Source organism: Taudactylus pleione, unplaced genomic scaffold (assembly GCF_031769625.1).
Source record: "Taudactylus pleione unplaced genomic scaffold, aTauple2 ptg000977l, whole genome shotgun sequence".
Classification (NCBI taxonomy): Eukaryota; Metazoa; Chordata; class Amphibia; order Anura; family Myobatrachidae; genus Taudactylus; species Taudactylus pleione.
Window position 1 is genome coordinate 784,552 of NW_028285378.1, and position 22,197 is coordinate 806,748.

General features: G+C 43.0%; 1 protein-coding gene across 2 annotated transcripts in view; it reads right to left on the minus strand.

Annotated features, from left to right (window-relative positions):
- SEMA5B (semaphorin 5B) overlaps window positions 1-22,197 on the minus strand; it is a 583,078-nt gene that overhangs the window by 297,535 nt on the left and 263,346 nt on the right. The window lies entirely within an intron of this gene.

The following is a 22,197-nucleotide window of genomic DNA, read 5'->3' on the forward strand; positions in this document are numbered from 1 at the left end:
GCATGTCAATCATGCTGATGCGTTTGGGGCACTGCAAGCAACATCACAGCTCCGGATCTGCACATGCATTTCAGGCTATGCAAAGTTATGTGTTCACAGAGATCTGTGCTCCCTGAGCGATATCGTCTAGTGTGTCCCCGGCAGGCTGTGCTCAATGTCGTTCATGACATTGAGCACAGCCGCTGAACGATATCATTAACGATATCGTTCAGCGCCGGGCTCTCTCCCTCATTCCCTGACATGCAGCAACCTGACGAGATCGTCAGGTTGGCCTGCATGTCAGCCCGATGAACGATGATGACGAACGACCCGTGGGAACGCGCGTCGTCATCGTTCATCTTTTTGGGCTTAAAAATGGACGATAAAGTGGACGACTGAACGATATCGTTATCGTTCAGTCGTCCACTTTATCGCCCAGTGTGTACGCACCTTAAGTGTTTGCACCGGGGGTAGGAATGGTACAAGTGCACGTTGATAATGATGATGGCTATTTATAGAAACAGATGGATATGTGTGGTGTGGTCACATAAAATGCATACAACTCTGCATATGTGTGTAGAAGACAGAGGCCCTCATTCAGAGCCACTCGCAAACAGCAGTACGCTCGTTGCGTTCCGATGTTGACTAACCGCGCATGCGTCGGTGTAACACTGCGCATGTGCGTACGGCAGATTGCGAGTTTTTTTGGTCTCGTTCGTCAAATAGCGTACAGGAAGTGACATGTCAAATGTGGTTGACAGAACAGGGCGTTTTTGGGTGTTGACGGGGGTGGAGATGGAAAAACGCAGGCGTGGCGAGGCGTTTTTGGGGCGTACATACATTAGCAGATGCAAGCGTAAAATGTGTTCGGACCGACTCATACGTCACTGGATGATCCTCTTTCCCTTCAAAATGCTCGCACAGCTTAGGGTCTGGATTACTCGACCACATTGGCGATGGCCTTCTCCTCCGTCCCGGGACTCCACGATGTTGTTGCGATTAATCGCGGGTGGTCTGAAAAGCAATTAGTGTTGGATTGAAAACCGGCTTGGTATGTGTTTTGAAATCAGTTTTTTGGGATAGCACAAAACCGTACGGAGGTGGAAATCAGAGCTGCTAATGTCAGGATGACACAATCAATTTGCGTACATTTGTGGGGGTTTATTTTGGCCTCAATTTGGTGGTTAGGGCCTATTGTAACAATAATGTCATCATGTTTTAATTTTCTCACCTTTTTATTTTTGCCTGTTGAATTTGCCTCGTTATATGAATTTTTAAACGTTCCTTAAAGAGCCATTTTTTAAAAAAAATTGTTGTTGTTTTTTTTGCAAGTTTTTGCCTTTTGGGCCAGGATTAAATGTAACCCATTTGTACAATAAATGTCACAATACAATGTCAGATTTTTGGCGTCAATTTATTGGTCAAACCAAAACTAAATTAATAAAAAATTTGGGGACATCTTTTTTTGGCAAAGATCAGTCCCAAAATCAAACAAATTGGCCCAACATAACTGTAGACATAAACGTACAACAAAAAATTAAAAACATTTCACAAGAAAGGAGAGGGAAGTTTTGACCAGAAAGGAATATGAGCCAAGCACAGAAGGAGTGTGGGAAAAGTCGCCATTGCTGTCACCGTTTTTTCACCCGTTTGGATGGGGGAGGGAGGGCGCCAGACCGCGTCCGGGATGTCATCGGGCTGGCCTGTCCAGAGGCAGATGTTGTGGCCTCTGGACTAGGCACAGGGCTAGGCACATTTGGAGGATTGGCTGATGTTGTGCCAGAGGTGGAGGATCCTGATGTTCTGGCAGGAAGGGAGGTCGGCTCCACCATGTGCTGGTGAACGAGCTGCTCCAGGGCATTGGCGACGCGGATGTTGGCCCTGGTATTTTCCGCCAGGGCCTGACCAATGGTCACGTTGGCCGCAGCATTTTGCTCCAGGGCCTCAGCCACCCGTAGCAGACTGGCGTCCATCCTCTGCAGAATCTCCGTATGGAAATCCGATTTGAAATTGAGTTCTGTGAGGAGGGACACTGCCTGCGAGGGGGATTGCCCTGGACTGGCTTCTGCAGGGTCCTCAGCCGGATGTACTGGTTCCTCCCCTGCCGAGCCAGCAGAAATTCGGCGGCCAAGGCTCCCCTCTGGAGCAGACTCATCCGCCTGTGTCTCTGTTAGGAAAAATGAGAAAAGACTCACATTAGAATCTACATATTGGCCCACTAACATTTCAGAGTTGGTGACATCAAAAGATTTACCTGGGACAACATGAGGAGCCGCAAAGTCTGGCATGTCCGTATCCATGTTGGACACGCCAAACACCTCCACAGGCTGCACACACCCCTGTGCCAGCTCTTCTAAATCCGTCAACTCCAATGACACAGGGGTGGGACCCCCACCTGTCCCCCTTGCATGCCTAGCCCTGTCCGCGAGTTTTTGCTTTAGGCGATATCTGAAGTCGCCCCATCTGTGGGAAAAAATGGAAGCCATTATCCTTTTGTTTAAAATGGTGTTTGTTTTTAGGGGGGGCAAGTGTTTACTTACCGCCGTTTGACATCCCGGGCTAGACGGACATAATCACCCACCCTATTGACAGCAACGGCTACCTCTTCCCACATTCTCCACTTCTGGCTTAGACTCATATTCCTGTCTGCCTGTGGCAGGATGTCCACACACTTCTGAATCAAAACCTCCATCTCCTTTCTTGTGAAATGTGGCTGCCTTTTTTTTTTTGCAGCTTTGGCCGGAATACTGGGCCCAGCAGCCTCTTCCATGTCATCCTCCTCACCTATTTGTGTAAATATTCAGATTTCTCAAATTCACAACTTGCCCAATCTTATGTTTCAAATTAATCATTGATACAAAATGCATGAAAGACTTACCGCCTGACTCTTGGGCATTGTTTCCCTGGTCTGTCGCCATGTCTGAGGTCCAAACAAGAAATACACCAGAATTTAAATGTGTTTTCGTGACGTATTTATACATGCGTCCTTATTTTGCGGCCGCATCATTGATTGTGCGTTCCTATGATCCCTCCTTAATTTGTGCGGGAAACGAAACACTATTTATGGCTTGGTGTGTCTCGAGTCGAGGTGGCGTTTTTGGATTGTTGGAGGTTACCTTGGTTGGAGTTTCTTGTTTGCGGATAAAGGAGTTGGCGTTTGGAGTTTATTTTGTTTGCTAGATTTGCCTTTTATTTTCCGTTCTCTTTTTTGGTATATTTTTTTTTGGCCTCGTTTCTTGATTTGGTAAGTTTTGTGAAGTCTAACTTTGGTTCAATTGGTGTCTCATTGTGTTTCTTCTTGTTTTTAATTTTTGGATCCATAATTTCATATCTTTTAGCTTTTTATTAATTTCGGACCCAAAGACCTTTTGATTTGGAATGTTATATATTTGCTCTTGGTAAGTCCATTTTTATCTTGTATTTGTGAACTAATTAGCGCATTTTTCTCTGTTTGTATAGTGACTTGTATTTGCGAACTAATTAGCGCATTTTTACTACTTACTATTGTGACTTGTATTTGCGAACTAATTAGCGCATTTTTACTACTTACTATTGTGACTTGTATTTGCGAACTAATTAGCGCATTTTTCTCAGTTTGTTTATTAACTTGTATTTGCAAACTAATTAGCGCATTTTTACTACTTACTATTGTGACTTGTATTTGCGACCTAATTAGCGCATTATTCTCAGTTTGTTTGTTAACTTGTATTTGCGAACTAATTAGCGCATTTTTAAATGCTTATTAATCCTGTAAAATTTTTTGGGGTTGCCCTTTCGCTTTTTTGGCTTACATTTCAACCCATTTTGATGTACTGTGTGCAATGTCGTTTTGCTCTTTGGCCAAATGTGTGTTTCGCATATTTTAAGTTTTGTCTAGCACAAAATTTAGAAACATAAATGCACAGAGTAAAATTTGTCAAATTATTAATTTCAGTTTGGACGTATCATGACAATACCCCGGCATGTAAGCAGCAATGGATGGTATCATCAAGCTAAGTTGTTCTTAATTTTCTTTTGGGGTGGGTCCAAAGCCTTACATTCCAATCTTGCCATTTCAGGTTGATCTTGGGCGGATTGTTCTGACCATGCTCCCGGAAGCCGACCAACCTCAATCTCGTCCCAGGCGTAGGCATCGTAGGCGTGCAAGGCCCCAGATATTTCGAACACGTGTCACCCTTTTTGGAATGCCCGATGATGAGGTTTTAAGACGCTACCGTCTTCCTCCCAAAATCATCATAGACACTCTCTCATTAATAGAGAGTGATCTTGAGCGGCAAATTGACAGTCCAACAGCAATACCACGACTTACGCAAATTATGGCGGTGTTACATTTCTGTGCCTCAGGATCGTTTCAAACAACGGTGGGAATAGTGGCGGGCATCTCACAATCCTCCTTTTCCCAGATCCTGAGGGCAGTGATGGAGGCACTTTTCAAGCACCTCCATCATTTTATTCAAATGCCTTTGGATATGGGTGCCCTTAGTGTGGCCAAGGCCAATTTTTACCAAATAGCTGGCTTCCCACACATCATAGGGGTTGTGGATGGTACTCACATACCACTTCAGCCTCCAGCACGGCTGGAGGCCATATTTCGAAACAGGAAACACTATCACTCCCTGAATGTAATGGTGGTATGTGATGCCTCCCTCCAGATCCTGTCCCTGAATGCAAAATTACCAGGAAGTGCACATGACTCCTTCGTCATCCGGCAATCAGGGATATGGCACAAATTAACCAACCTACAAGCTGGTGATGCGTGGCTTCTGGGTAAGTGTAGACCTTTAGTACATAACAATGTTAAGCTTGATACACAGTGATCCTGATGTTGTCTATTCTTTTTCACAGGAGACAGTGGATACCCTTGCATGCCCTGGCTGCTCACTCCTTATTTGGCTCCCACACCAGGTCCACAAAGTGAGTTTAATACCGCACTTACAGCCACCAGGCAAGTGGTGGAGCGCTGTATCGGCCTTTTAAAAGGCCGATTCAGATGCCTCCACCGCTCTGGTGGCGAGCTCATGTATTTGCCGGATATGGTTTCGAAAATTGTGGTCCTGTGTGGGATCTTTCACAACATCGCCATAAGGAGTGGTGTTCCAATGCAGCCAGAGGATGCCTTACCTGAGGATGGCCCCCCCCCGAGGTTGGTCGGAGGTCAGTATGTGGGGGGGCCATACGCGATGATGTGGTGGCCCGATATTTTAGGTAATTATTGACCAAACAACAGTGTGTATACCCAATGTGTTACGGTTTTTTAGCGTTTATCTTTTTTGATATTAATTCTTGCACCATCTTCTGTTTGTTTGCATAATCTTTGGCACTACCACGATGACTACTTCCTGCTACCCTTCAAAAACCTTTATGTGGAAACTTCGGGAATATATTCTGACACCAATATTGCAACGCCATATTTTTGAAATCATGTGGGCATGGACCTTCGTCAACCAGTTCTTGATTTGTTGTGTGTTTGTTTCGTGTTTTTGGTATGTGGTGTATTTCTGATTATCACTGTGTGTTTTGTTTGTGAGTGACCACTTTGTATTTTGATTTCTGTTGTGAATAAATATTTGGAGAGTGTAATTTGTTTCCTTTTTGGGCACGTTAGAAGCAAGTGTAAACAAACTCCCAAACGTTAATTTTACCTAAGGGGTAACCCAGTAATGAAGCAAGTGGAGCTAAAATGTAATATGTTTTCGGGGTACTAACCAACACAACAAGGAATCCTGTACAATCAGTTGCCTTCGTAAGATTGTCCTAAGCAGTTTGGCCACCAAATAGGAACCTGAAAAATGGTGTAAACTATCATGTTGACCAACACAAAAAAGGAAAATGACATTGGTACTGGGAGGTGTTTCTTGTGCCTGTTTGCATTCAAAATACAACACACAATATGTAGTGAGATTCTGTGGCAATCCTTGCTTGAAGAGTCTACTTATGTCAGTGTAAAGAATCTTGGATTTACTCCAAACGCATGAGACAGAGCTTGATTTAAAACTGATTTATTATGAAACAATTCGAAAATAAAATTAAAATAAAACTAATTCCTAAGGAGGACCAACAGATGGTCAAGGCCCTGCATAAGCCCGGTGACCTGCTCCCGCATACGGCCCACACAATTCAATATCTCTTCCCGACGCCTCTGTTCCTCTGTTGGTGACAAAAGTTTGGGGATTAATAAATCGATAATGAAGCAACATTCTAAAAAAACACAAAACAAGCAAACCAAAACTTACAAGCTTGTGGGCCAAAAAAACATTACACGGATAAAACCCAGCACCCCAAAATGTCGTAGGCCAAAAATACAAGGGCCCTAAAAAAAGGCACACAGGTGTGATATGTGTATGGTGACATCAGCAGGAACAGGTAAAGACAACCCCCAAAAATACCCTAAGGCGAAAGGCAAAAAAAATGGGGACGACACATGATTACATACAAACAGTTTGTGCTGTCCAAAATAAAATTTAAAAACATACCGTTCTCAAAAACGACAGAGCCAGAAGCCACTCCCTGGACCACCTCGGAGGTGGCTACATTCCCCAAACCTAGGGGCAAGGTGTTTGAGGAATCCTGGGAGGGGGTATTTGGAGGAGGGACGGATGGAGGAGAGGGGGAATTGGGCTGGAGGGGAAGTAGGCCTGAAATTTCGGCCACAGGGTCTGGGGAGGAGGGGGTAATAGACGAATTGGGGGTTGGAGAGAGGGGCCGGGACCGGCGTCGTGTCTGGCGATGCCGCCGTAGTGTTTGCTGTGCCCCTAAAAAATGAAAAAAATATTGTGGTTAGTTTCAACAGGAATCCAAAAAAAAAAAAAAAAAATGACTCAATAGGACAGACATGAAAACATGCACATGCAGATATGACTACAATGACTCAATAGGACAGACATGAAAACATGCACATGCAGATATGACTACAATGACTCAATAGGACAGACATGAAAACATGCACATGCAGATATGACTACAATGACTCAATAGGACAGACATGAAAACATGCACATGCAGATATGACTACAATGACTCAATAGGACAGACATGAAAACATGCACATGCAGATATGACTACAATGACTCAATAGGACAGACATGAAAACATGCACACGCAGTTAGGGCCCACAAGATAAACTTGAAAACCACAGTCCAGAACACTTACTTTCCGCAATCTGCATGCGAAAGCATGCCAGCAAGCGGGGCGTCCGCCGATGCAGGTCCGACCACCTGCGCTCCAGCTGGCCAATATGTCGGCGTGAGTCGAAGGAGCGCAGGCGTCGACGTACCTCCGCATATGCGGAACGCTTGCGCCTATTGGAGATGGGTGGAGGCTGACTGGTGATCCGCCTGTCCATCACCTCCGTCAGCACCAGCAGTTCGCGCCTGGTGAATGCGGCGGATCTCATGATGGCAATGGTGTTTTTTTGGCAAAATATTTTTAATAAAGCACCCCAAAAAAATTTGATTGGCTAATGTATTTGGGAAATTAACAGGACAAATTCTATTGGTTAGTGTATGAGTCATGTGTTCGACAGGGCCACAAATCTCTTGAGAGTTATGATAGGCTTGATGCAGTGACATGCGTAAGCAAATTTAAATAAAGAAATGAACCACAGAAAAATTGTGGGGAGACAAACAAATAGAACAATTGTTTAATTGGGGCTAACATGTCTTTTGAACAATAAAAGCGAAGGTTTCAGCCGTACGTATTCTGCGAGCAAATACAAACACGGACAAGATTAAAGTTTATTGCATTGTGTTGAAAAAAAAAAAACAATTAAGCTAATTGATACATTGATTGCCATGATACGATTGAGGGAGGTAGGCAGAAAAAACGAGCAGGTAATCGGAATCTGACAGTCCCACTTCCGGTTTGTACTTGTGCGTGCGTTCCCTTCAAGCCATTTCGGGGATGTACGCTCGCTATTTGGCACGCTCGTTAGTTAGAGGAGGGGTCGCCTGAGTTTGGGGCGGATTTTTAGCTGCGTACGAAAATACGAGCGAGTGCTTGAATTTAAATATTTTTTACGTACGCCGAACGTCCGTACGCCCACTTGCGAGTGGGTCTGGATCAGGGCCAGATTCAGCAAATTCCTAGTAGCTAGACTATAAACATGGTACTAGATAATCTATTTTAGTAAGAGCAGGGGAATACCTAATGAGGCCAGCAATGCGCATGAATGTCATATCATAATTATTATTGGCTTCTATGTTTAGGTCAAATGTATGAAATTATTATATTTGTCATTTTAGAGAACACTAAGCAAACACTAAGGTTTACAGTAATTTATCCGTTAAGCTCAAACAAACAAAAGAAGAATGATGGTGTTGCGCTTATAAATACCAGAATTAAATAATAACTCCATTAATGACTGGACATGGAAGAAAATAGAGTCAAGACACCAAATGTATAATGAAGCTATCTTTCTTTATAAAGTAATTAACAATTGCAACAATAATTCAATATAACAAATACTAAAAAATACTTCTCTATAAGAAGTCTATACAGACTAATCTGATTAATATATAAAAACCAAAACTACTATATTCCTGGTGTAGATATTACTACAAACTGCTACATATTGCCACAATCTGCTATTTTGTATTTCCTGCTTGCCGGACATTACCTCAAACATCCGACTCTCCGAGTACATGAGAGCCGGTTGCAACACGATTACCGCGCTCTGGTTGGTGACGCTGGATTTGGACAAACACGGGGACAGGTGAAGGCGGTCATGAGTTGACTCTTACAGCCTCCGGACCTGTTGGGCTACGGATCAGTGTGTCATCAGTCCCAGATTAGGAGCAATTACACCAGCTGCCCGTTCTTCTAATCTTACGAAGTCCAGCAAGTGCCACATTGCTACAAGACCTAGAGGTGATTGTATCCGCAGCTTTTCCTCGTATTATACGGAGGTCATCAAATAAATACCTGTCTTGCTTAAGACCTGGAGGTCGGAGACGATGGACTAATACTTTACTAAGCGAATAATGGTCCGGTGAGATCACTGTGTCTTTGGACATTTTTCTTTAAAAAAATATATGTGGTTCCCAGTAGGGATTTTTTATATATACAACAGGAATATAGCAGTTTTGGTTTTTATATATTAATCAGACAAGTCTGTATAGACTTCTTATAGAGAAGTATTTTTTAGTATTTGTTATATTGGGCAGTACAGACGGTGTAATGGTTAGCATTACTGCCTCACAGTACTGAGGTCATGGGTTCGAGTCCTACCACAGCCCTACCTGTGCGGAGTTTGTATATTCTCCCTGTGCTTGTGTGGGTTTCCTCCGGGTGCTCCGGTTTCCTCCCACACTCCAAAAATATACTGGTAGGTTAATTGGCTCCCAACACAAATTAACCCTAGTGTGTATGTGTGTGTGCATGTGATAGGGAATATAGATTGTAAGCTCCACTGGGAGCCTTCCAAACTCTGACCCAAGCCTCCCAAACTCTGACCCAAGACTGATGTGAATGTCCAAATAGTCTCTGTAAAGCGCTGTGGAATATGTGTGCACTATATAAATAAATCATAATAAATAAATATTGAATTATTGTTGCAATTGTTAACTATTTTGTAAAGAAAGATTGCTTAATTATATATTTGGTGTTGTGTCATGTATTTTCTGCCATGTCCAGTCATTAATTGATTTATTATTTAATTCTGGTATAATCTCCCTCGATTCTGCCCTCAGCCCATCCTCGATGCTACTGTGTGCTCCGGGCTGCTAATTATCCAAACACGAGAATAAATTAATTCTGCATATCTCTTGTGCCGCTAAATACCAGATTCCCAAATCTTGGAAGCAACTGCACCCTCCGACCCGCTAACAGCTTCTCAATCGCATCTGGTTTGTGGCCAAAATGGAGTATATAACAAGCCACCAAAACAACATGGTGGACAAGTTTAATGCAGTCTGGTTTCCATGGTATGGGACTCATGGTGTAAAGCCTCCCAGCCTTTCCTAATCATTAACTCTGTGTGCTCTGATCAATCTCTTTCTTTGATCTTCTTCCTCTTTCCCTTCTTTCTCATTTCTTTGGCCCCCCCTCTATTCCCCCCCAGCTCGCTTCCCTCTTCTCATGCCCAATTTTTTGAAATTATATCTCTCCCCCACAAGTTTTATGTTACTCGCTGCTCTTCTGCCATTTCTCTTTTTTGTTGCCTTTTATTTTATCTTATTTTTCACTTTGGTAAATCTACTGTATATCTAATCTTGTTGATAAACTACTATATGTTATGTTTTATTATTGAGTGTGCTTTCTATGCTCGTTTGCAGAGTATTCAACATTTAACTTGTCACCAAACTTTTCTCTGTAACCAATATTTTGTTGTTTAAGTCTGATTGTTTTTGATATATCAATAAAAATTATATGATGACAAAAAATTACTATTTCACATAGAATTTCCAAGTTTTGTTATGAAAAAAGTTTAATAGAAATTTCTTTAGCGATCAATTGCATTATTTAATACTGTCTTAGATCAAGTGTTTTTATTGAGTTTCCTTTTTACAAGAAATAAAAAAATACAAATACACAAACATACTGTATATGAACAATGTGTCACATCAAAATATCATAATGAGTATAGGAATAACCAGATGGTAATCTAGCAGTAAATTATGAAATTAATATTCAGAACATAAATTTGGACAATTTAGAGAAATAGAGTATAAACCGAAGATTAACAATGGCGATTTTGGGAATAAGAGTGTACTGGCTGGCGGAGGTACAAAAACAATAAAAGAACCAGAGATTTTTAAGAAGAGTCAGTAGTAGAGGTGAGAAGGGCATAGGGACCATACCTTATCATATTTTTGGAGGCATTTTCGCTTCTGATACATTCAGCGTTCTTGAGAAACTATTATATTGACTAATGCCACCCAAGAAAGAAAGGTAGGATGATCAGAGGCCATCCACGCTCATGCAATACATACCCGGGCTAATGTTTAAAGATTATTTACATATATGGCCTGATTAAGTACGGATTGCAACTGCGATGGCAATAGCGATTATGCCCACAGTCTCACAGCAAAGATATTGTCAGAGTTCAGCCGTGGATCGGCCGTCCCTTACCGTCCCGCCAGTTTCCTCTGACTTCCCGGGCAGTCGGGCGGCTGTTGCGGCGACGTGGGAGGTGCTGAGCATTCTCCCTGATGCTGGTGTCTCGGGCGGCCTGGTGCGCGGGGATCGGAGTCCCTGTCATGGGCGCCGCCATGACACTTCCTTTTCTGACTGTCCTTCCTTCCCTGACAGTCTGGCCGGTCAGCTGACGCTGTGGACCAATCAGTGGGCTTCCAGGGGTATATATCCGGCTCATGTGTATCAGGTAGTTGCCTGAACAACCATTGTCACTGCTAGTATTACTAGTGGTCTCTCGTTCCAGGTTCCCTTGCTTCCAGTGATCTATTCCTGTGTGCAGCTATATCGTTTATCTCACCAGAGCTTTACCACCTCAGCCTGTGTGCAGCTATATTGTTTATCTCACCAGTGCTTTACCACCTCAGCCTGTGTGCAGCTATATCGTCCATTTCACCAGTGCTTAACCACCTCAGCCTGTGAGCAGCTATATCATCAGTGCTTAACCACCTCAGCCTGTGTGCAGCTATATCATCAGTGCTTTACCACCTCAGCCTGTGTGCATCTATATCATTCATCTCACCAGTGCTTTACCACCCCAACCTGTGTGCAGCTATATCATTCATCTCATCAGTGCGTTACCACCTCGCCTGTGTGCAGTATACCTCCATTCCACCAGTGCGTTACCACCGCCGCCTGTGCGCAGTATACTATCCATTTCACCAGTGCTTTACCATCACAGTGTCACGATCCAGTGCAAGAATTCCTCTGTGGAGGACGGTGAGCCGAGGGGTTCGGGTGACTAGGGGAGTGACTAGACTAGGTCTCCTAGTTGCGGCCAAACCCAGGTTTGGCTAGACCTGCCCAGAGGCGCGGAGTCTAACTCACTTGGTGGTTTTCTCCAGTGAACCCTCCAATTGGGATTTGGTTTTCAGCTGCACCAAGTGAGCAGGTCGCGGCCCTCTGGACAGGTACCTGGGAATGGCAGAAGACCGGAAACTATAATGAATGCAATAGCACTGGAGGTGAATGGAATGAATGAACTCTGGAAATGGAACTGAATGCTATAACACAGGCATGGACTGGAAACAGTTAAGTATGCAGAAAAACACAGACATATACTGGGGATTGCAAAGGCAAGAGCAGAGTGGACTCAGGGAATATATGGGAATGCTAGAAATGATTGCAGCTGATTAACAGAGACAAGACACTGAGCAAAGAACACAGACATATACTGGAGATTGCACAGACAAGAGCAGAGTGGACTCAGGGAATATATGGGAATGCTGGAAATGATTGGCAGAGACAAGACACAAAGATAGGTCAGGCATACACTAGGAGAGTGCTAAATGCAAGTGCAGATTTGCACTGACAAGACACAGGGCAGATTGACACAGATATGTGCTGGGAGGTCCAGCTGTGAGCTAATTAATACCAGCAGGTAATCTGACACCTCAGTGACACAAGGAAGCTGCAATACTAGCAGCACATATACAAAGACACACAGACATAGAAAACAAAACAGTCTGGATACTGGGAGAGAACTACTCTCAGACTAAGAATAGCTTGGAAGCTAATACTGGAAACTGGAGAACTGTGAACAGGCTGAAGTAACTCTCTGAAAGATTAGCACAGAGCAACGCTGGTATCACTGGAACAGAGAAGAAGTTGAACAGCAACTTCCTGGAGTTCTGGAGGCAGATTTATACCCAGGGGTAGCAGATTACTGGAGCTCAGCATCAGCTGACAGACATCATGCTACCATAGGTTAGGAGTACTGTCACATGAGAGGAACTGTCATGGCGGCGCCCATGATGGGAACTCCGATCCCCAGCACACACAGCCGACAATGGAAGCTCGCAAAAAGCACCTAAGGCAGAATACTCAGCCCCACATCCATCACTGCACCAGACGTCTGACCGCAAGGAAGTCAGGGGAAGCCGGCAAGGAGGTGAGTGAGGCCAGTCTTAGGCTGAACCCTGACACACAGCCTGAGTGTAGTTTTACGTACCAAAATCTCCAGCGTTATAATTTCTGGCTGGCTCCAGTACTACTACCCACCTCGTTACTGGACTCTGTGGTCCCTACCTACGTGTTACAGTATTGCACCGTGGTGCACTCTTTCTGACCGGCAACCCGGTAGAGTGTATCCGCAGTGCACACTTCCTTGTACCTCAAGTACAGTGTCCCTATGTGCCCCTTACTGGCACCGACCCTTTGGGCCACGAGTGTTCGTCTCTCCTTTTTGCCGCAGGCTTTGGTCACCTAGTCAAAGGACCGCGACCTGCTTACGAGGTGCAGCTCAAGCCCATATCCCGATTGGTGGGGTCACTGGCGAACACCATCTCGTGGGTTAGATTCCGCACCTTTGACTAGGTCTCGCCAACGACCAAGACCCGTGGATGCGGAGGTCGTACATTCAGGCCCCTCGCCTCCGTTTCCTCCCACAGCCTCAGGCCTCTGCTTCCACAAAACTGCCTCCCAGCGTGACAGATATGCTAATGTCTGCGATCGCAATGCCAAACGCAGCCTAACATAAGGACGCCCTCTTTACCTTACATACATCTGTAATACTTAGCAAGACTGTGAAACCATTGGTAATGTCAAGTACACTTGCACAAGGTCTGACCTTACTCAAGAACTGCTAACTTCGTCATACGCAGTGGGAGCTCAAGCTGCGTATGGCATCGCAGTGGCTAATTTATGCACGCCTCTGTAACGGCGTTCAAATTCACTGGCACGTATGCATTTCGCCGACCACCCCCTTGTCACTACCCCCAAATGGCACTTCCTGTCAATCACTCTGCGATGGGTCTGCGTAGTCACTGTGATCACAGTGGTGTGTTCACGCACTGAGATGCATACACATGCACAGTACGCAACAATCGGCTGATTGGTGCGTAATCACAGTTGCGATCACTGCTGAATCAGGCCCATAGTCAGAGGGGAATAGAGAGGATCTCGTCCAGGTCCAGGCCAAATAGACAGATACGTGGAGTCAGTAAAGCAATTCAGACCCCCATATTCCGCACACAGTCTATAACTCTAGACCAAAAAAAAAAGCAACTTGAGGACAGGACTAGAGAAGATGCCAGAAATTAGTAGAGGAGGCAGTACACTTGGGAATCCGTAATATATCCACCAAACTCACAAAGCTTAAGTGGTGTGCAGTATACTCTATGCAAAATATATAATTGAATCTGCTGAAACCTGGCATAAGCTGTGGCGTCCCGAACCTATAAGGACTTTCCGATCATCATCAGCTAAAGCACCCTAATTGTGATCCCAGTGAGATCTAAGCCTACTCAAACCCTCTGCTCTACTGGATGACAAAAGGGAGGAGTAGGTCATGGAGATAGACCTCCTAGTAGGTAAAGTACGCATTAGCAGACGCACTGGGGCTTCAGATAAGTTAGGGACAGTCCCCCTCCACTGTGCACAGAGAGCATGCAGGAGTTGAAGATATCTACAGAAAAGATGAGCTGGAAGACCACAAGTAGAGGACAAATATGTAAATAAATGAAGAACCCCATCTTGATACAATTGGCCAATAGGAACCACCTCATATGACCGCCAAACTGTGCTACCTTTCAACCTCCAAAGTTCTGGAAAACCTAAATTATCCCAAAGCAGAGGACATAAATCAATTACAATTTCCACCAGAATTTTGCATTATTTAATATATCTATATAAATATTTTATTTCAATACTAATAATGTGATTTTATGTGAGGATCACACAAACAAGTAACTGAAACTGAGAAGATAAAATTTATATGAATACTCAGCTACAATAATTTTCATTCTAATAACTTATACCGACAGACCCTATCAATAAACAACACATTAAATGTTGTACTTTGAACACTGGAGACCCTTTGTAGGGTGTTTAATAGAATTGGGGTGTGGGGATGTATTCCAGAAAGAGAATGACAGTTGCAAATGGCAATACAATTATTTTCATTCCATAACAAGTTCATGTTACTGCTCAGAGAAGAGGAACAAAGGATCATCCAGCGTCTGCTACATATGAGAGCAATCAAAGCTTGTTCTTGGTAAATCTATCCCTAATAGTCACTAACCTCCTCATAATTAAATTATTTACAGTCATTGAGCTTTATAACATCTCTCCAGTTTGAAATAAAGGGAACTGGACAGACTGAAACTAATGCTAAGATTCTACGGTGCTATTTGTATCCTAACAATGGAATTGTTGAAGGCCCCGGGCGCAGTTTACCATTTAGCTATGAGTGCCAACACAGAGGATTTTTATATGTACACATTCACATATATACAGACACCAATTAGCCATAACATTAAAACCACTGACAGGTGATGTGAATAACACTGATTATCTTGTTACAATGGCACCTGTCAAGGGGTGGGATATAATAGGCAGCAAATGAACACTCAGTTCTTGAAGTTCATGAGTTGAAAGCAGGAAGAGTGGGAAAGCAATAAGGATCTGAGTGACTGGGCAAATTGTGATGGCTAGACGACTGGTTCAGAGCATCACCAAAATGGTAGGTCTTGTGGGGTGTTCCCGGTATGCAGTGGTTAGTATACCAAAAGGAAGGACAACCGGTGAACCAGCAACATGGGTGCCCAAGGATCATTGATGCATGTAGGGTGTGAAGGCTAGTCTTTCTGGTCCTATCCTACAGAAGAGCTAGTGTACCACAAATTGGTGATAAAGTTAATGCTGGCTATGATAGAAAGGTGTCAGAACAAAACAGTGGATCGCAGTTTACTGCGTATGGGGCTGCCTAGCTGTAGACTGATCAAAGAGCCCATGCTGACCCTATCCACCACTGAAAATGCCTACAATGGGCGTGTGAGCGTCAGAGCTGGACAATGGTGAATGTTAGAAGGTGGCTGGTATGCTGAATTATGTTTTCTTTTACATTATGTGGACCACCAGGTTTACCTAGAGAAGAGATAGCACCAGGATGCACTATGGGAAGAAGGCTGCCCGGCGAAGGCAGTGTGATGCTCTGGCTGAGAATGGCCATAATATCCATATCCTTGTCATTTCGACATTGACCATGTTGTCATTCATCATGTCAACACTACTGAAATAACATGTCTTGATGGTCCTGCGGTAACACTAACTCCTAGCGGTAACACTAACTCCTAACCCTCCCTCAGCAGTCTAATGCAGTGTATCCACTCCACTCCATGAGCGATATCGTTTAGTGTGTCCCCGACAGTGGTGTGCTCAATGTTGTTAAAGACATTGAGCACACACATTGAACGATATCATTAACGATATTGTTCAGTGCCGGCACCCTCCCTCATCCCCGAACTGAACAGCTGCTGACAGTTAGGGTTAGCCTGCGGGAGGGAGGTTAAAGTTATGCCGCGTATCCACTAGACAATATTTTGAACGATAACGATATCATCAGGTTGGACAACAGGTTTGGGCGATGAGCGACGTCGTCAACGACCATCGGGAGCGCACATCGCTGGTCGTTGACGGCATATCCACTGGATGATATAGTGAACGACTGAACGATAACGATATTGTTAAAAATATTGTCTAGTGGATACGTGGCTTAACTTTAACCTCCCTCCTGCAGGCTAACCCTAACTGTCAGCAGCTGCTATTCAGCACAGTGAGATAGAAGCAGGGTAGTCACAGAGCCTGAGACATTCCACCAACACACCAATGGGCAGAGTGGTGTCTGATTACAGCCAGAGGACATACCAGCGAGGAGGCTGGGGTACAGGAGCTGATCAGGAACAAGGTACTGACCAGAGCCAGCTTCCTGACTGAGACCTAAACCAAGGTGTGTATGTTCTTATGACAATTATCACCTCAGCACACCGCAAAACCCAGACTCCTTATTAGCTAAACACCTGTATACTCATACTTCAAGCCCATTAAGTGACATTCAAGCATATGACTAAGCATATTGCTATTCATTAATTGGGAAGGGAGATACAAATGACATAACCCCTTTCCTGCTGGAGACAATTTAATAAGTAGTAGTCAAGACATGGCCACATTTAGCAATGTCCAAAACATTCTAGCATTTCAGAATGTTACCTCTGGCAATCAGCTCTAATAGAGAAATTATAAATAGAGAATCAGCTCTAATATAGAGTTATACAGAAAAATCCTTATCTACATTTTGTCTCCCTGAGATTACCGCAATACTACAGTAGTGAAAGTGGAAGACATATTTTTGCATATGGCTACTTTATAAAAAGCAAAGTGTTACACAAACACTGTAGTTACAGGAACTACGTCATATTACCATCAGTTACATGGTGCAGATGCTAGTACAGGTTGAGTCTCCCATATCCAAAATGCTTGGGACCAGGGGTATTTTGGATATCGCAATATTCCGTATTTTGAAATATTTGCATATTATAATGAAATGTCTTGGGTATGGGACCTAAATCTAAACACAGAATGAATTTATGTTCTATATACACCTTATACACACAGCCTGCAGGTAATTTTATACAATATTTTTTATAATTTTGTGCATCAAAAAAAGTTTGTGTACATATATGAAAATCATTTATGTTTCATATACACCTTATACACACAGCCTGAAGGTTATTGTATACTGTATTTTAATAATTTTGTGCTTTAAACAAAGTTTGTGTACATTGAACCATCAAAAGGCAAAAGGTTCACTTTCTCACTCATGCTGAAAATATTCTGTAGTTCGGAATATTCCGTATTTCGGAATATTTGGATATGGGAGACTCAACCTGTACTATTATATTGGAAAGACAACAAATTTTATAGGGAACATTCCTTTATTAAGCAACCTAACAGGACCCAATACAAACCAAGGTTTTCAACTAACAAATGTGTACACCAACAAGTAAACTGGCCAATATGACTTGTTAAGTGGTTATTAGCATGGGGTATCAGAATATTATCTTAAATGTGATTCATGTATGTGAATTGTAATGTTATTGTCAACGAAAGTGCTCTAAATGAACCTAAAGCAGTCAAGTTAGCACATTTTGATGTAATATGTTGTTTCTCAAACTGTTAGAATCTTCCCAAGTAACCATACATATATGTGGTAGCAAATAGCATAACACATTTCCTTCTAATCTTTAAGGGAAGTTACATTGGCTGAAATTTAATATATAATGTATGCCTTTCTGGATAAGCTAACTTACTTTTGTTACAGCAAAGAATAACTCTCATTGCTGTTGTATCCTGCATAATAAAACTTGTCTCTCTGTAACCACAGTTAATCAGATCTCAGGTATTTTATTTGTGTAATACAAAACATAGGAAACTGATGGTAATTAGTTATTGTCACAAACCGCTGCTGCGTCTTGTCTGACAATAGTGCTCCTGGTCGGTTCTCTCAGGCCCATTGCTAAAAGACCTGGACGCCGGGGTGTCACTATGTGAGGTCCTCCTACCTGGCTGCGCCGTCATCTCCCTCCTGTCCTGATTGGATCCCTCTCCTTTTTTACCTCTGCTGAGTCTCTGCTCGAATGCCGGCTATAGCATTCATTACGTGGCTTCCGGCTCCGTGGTGTGGTATCATCCTTGTGGTGTGGTCCAGTCTCTCCTGTCTAGCGTGTATCTTGCCTGTCACTACCGTACAGTGGCATCTGAGGGGACTTAATATTTATTCATCACGACAGCCTCAGCCTCACTGCAGTGTTCAGGTGGACTATTTGTTTTCAAATTTACAGATGTCTCAGCTGCACTGCTGCATCTGACTGGACTATTTGTTACCAACTTTACTACTGTTTCAGTCGCACTGCTGCGTCTGAGTGGACTTTAGTTATTACATCACAGCTGTCTCAGCCACACTGCTGAATCTAACTGGACTAGTTGTTACCAAATTTACTACTGTTTCAGTCGCACTGCTGAGTGGACTTTAGTAACTACATCACGGCTGTCTCAGCCACACTGCTGCATCTAACTGGACTATTTGTTACCAAATTTACTACTGTGTCAGTCGCACTGCTGAGTGGACTTTAGCAACTACATCACGGCTGTCTCAGCCAATTCCCAGCCAAGTACACATCAGCCCTCAAGGCTGCAACTCGGCCACAAGGCCACATCCCAGCCAAATATACATCAGCCCTCAAGGCTGCAACTTGGCCATAAGGCCACATCCCAGCCAAATATACATCAGCCCTCAAGGCTGCAACTTGGCCACAAGGCCACATCCAAGCCAAATATACATAAGCCCTCAAGGCTGCAACTTGGCCATAAGGCCACAAACCAACCGAGTACACATCATCCCCCAAGGCTGCAACTTAGCCACAAGGCCACATCCCAGCCAAATATACATCAGCCCTCAAGGCTGCAACTTGGCCACAAGGCCACATCCCAGCCAATTACACATCAGCCCTCTAGGCTGTAACTTGACCACAAGGCCACATCCCAGCCAAGTACACATCAGCCCCCAAAGGCTGCAACTCATAAATTAGATGGGTCACTCAATCTCTGAATTCAAAACGAAATTTGGATTTTCACATGCAAATATTTCAAGGCTTTACCATGACTGCACAACATCAGGGAAAATATCTATCATGGCCATAAAGGAACTCTGGACAATATTGACAGCGTTGTCTGGCACGCATTGTAACATCCGACTTATGTGCAGATAACAGGAAAATTTTATGCTAGGACTACAAGTAACATCAGTGTTTGAATGATATAACATTCCCTATCTTCTATGGGTTACAGAAGCCACTTGAATCCCATTGCTGACCCCACAAAACAAGGTTTTGCACATCGCTGAGGTTTGCAAACACTGCCACTGGACACAAGATGATGTAAATGTGTAGCTTAGTATGACAAGTCCAAGTTGTTTTGGGCGATTATGCGCGTACAGAAAACCACACGAGGCAATGAACAAGGAACAGTCAAGGGTGGTGGTGGCTCTATTATGGTGCGGGGTGTTTTCAGCTGGCCCATATTAGGACCCCTGATACATCTGCAGACATCACTGACTGGCAGACGCTACATAACCATCCTTGTGGGTGATATACACTTGTTCATGTCATGCATTCACTCAGACGGGAGTGGGCTTTTCAGCACAACAATGTGCCATCACAAAGCTTTGTAGCCACCAGATTATGGTGTCTACAAGTTTGGCATCATGTGTTGGCATCATGAGTTGGCCCCCTCATGTGGGAAACAGTTCTATTATGGTTTTCAGATATGGTCATATAGAGTGCATAAAAGATGCTACCAGGACGTAGGCACAAGGGAATCCCTCATACCTAAGCGGCTTACCACATATTCCAATTTATTTCAGAACAGGGTACAAAAAAAACCTTTACCTGCTTACCCAGTAGGCTACTATACTGAAACCGTATTCAATCTATTTAAACACCATATTAAGCCATATATACACGTTATATTTACATTCCAAAATTATTACAAAAATCCTATTCACTTATGATTGCAGCAAAAAAAATAAAAAACAGTCAAGACAATAAATATTAAGAAACAATCCTCTCTCATCTCATCTGATCTCCATTCTACACTAACAGAGATTTCACATTTACAAAAAAGCAGCAGCTATGAAATGTAATAATTGGTGGATAGCTAGAAGTTCATGGTCTTTTAGAGAGGTATAAAATAGAACAAATATATGGCCATGAGGTATGAAATAGGCCCCAACATTTTCAAATATGAAAAATGTAGGCAAAATACATGTTTAGCTTTTAGTTACTATTTCCCCAGCCTACAGACAGCTGCAACTTCCATATGTTTAGGGCAGTGTCCTGGCGATCTGATACAGATGAAAATAAAATTGAGAGCACAATCATTTGAGCTAATGTGACAATATTGTGCTCACCCTGTGCATGAATAAATACAGTACACGTCTGCAGAGAAAGTCTATAAATCTGCCAATCACTGTCTATCTGCTTGACTATGCCTTTGGAAGCCTGCACCAGAACGGTGAAATAGAGCACGATCGACAGACCTAGTGAATATCTTCAGTAATTTCATGTATACCATGAAGTATAGTAATATACGACCTATTCTACATAATTTTTAAAGACACTGGACAAATGTGCTCAATTCCTTTAAAAGAAAATAAAAGAAATATCCTATATTAACATATATTATAGGATGTGTATTACTGCACTAGTATAACCTGCTACCCATGTAGTAAACAGGGGCACCACCCTTACTTGATGCCAGCTGCTGGCTCACAACACAATTTATGGTTCTGTTGGGCTCATTCTTTCCACTCCATTAAGGTCTAGTGAAGACGACTATAGGGACTGGTGTGAGTTGCAGCAAACATACGCATACTGATTCCTTGGTAAGTGTGTGTACATGAGGGGAGTGGAGTACTCTATTTGATGTGGTGAGGGGTATGTTATAAAGAGGGGCTGCTGAGTTACATATGTGATCTGATCATTGCTTCTTATACCATGCTGTAAAATAAACCCTACAGTCATCTAGTAAAATCCTCACTAAAGGTTTTAAAGACATTTTATTCATTGATTTTAATTGTACATGACATTGTGCTTGATTGCTCTTTTAGTACGGTCTGGAATATTAATGTTCATGGCTTCCAATTTTGATGTATTCATTTGTAATCGAGACATCTCTGAGAACTCATTAAATTAATTAAATAAATTAGTTAAACTAATAAGCTGCATCGAAAGTTCATTAGCATAGACTCATATGTGAAATTCTATATTCCTTTTACACCCATGACAAACTGGCATCAATTCTAACATTATTAGCCGGAAGCTGTGTCACTAAGGCTAAGACAAAGGAAGATAAGCACCAGAACATGTCATTTACACACAGACAGATCACAGAATATTAACATTTTTCCCTCTAAATCAGTGTGGGGTGTAGTACACTTTCCCTATAACTGGCAACAATCCCAATTTAAAGAGACAGTCTTGATTTTGGGTGACTATAATGGAAAAGGCATGTTTTATCCAAAATGGGTGTGGTTTGGATATATCTATGGTCTATTCTATCTAAAATGTCCAATTTAAGATGTTGGCAAGTACAGATGTGTCCACAAACACAATCCTCAAATCACGCCAAATAGCCCTGTTTAGAGCACCACAGACTTTGCAACGTAGCCACGCCAAGCGTCTTGCCAGTGTATTTTTAACTAAATATGCATCTTATTCACATCACTAATGCGATAAAATACAATGCAGGGGT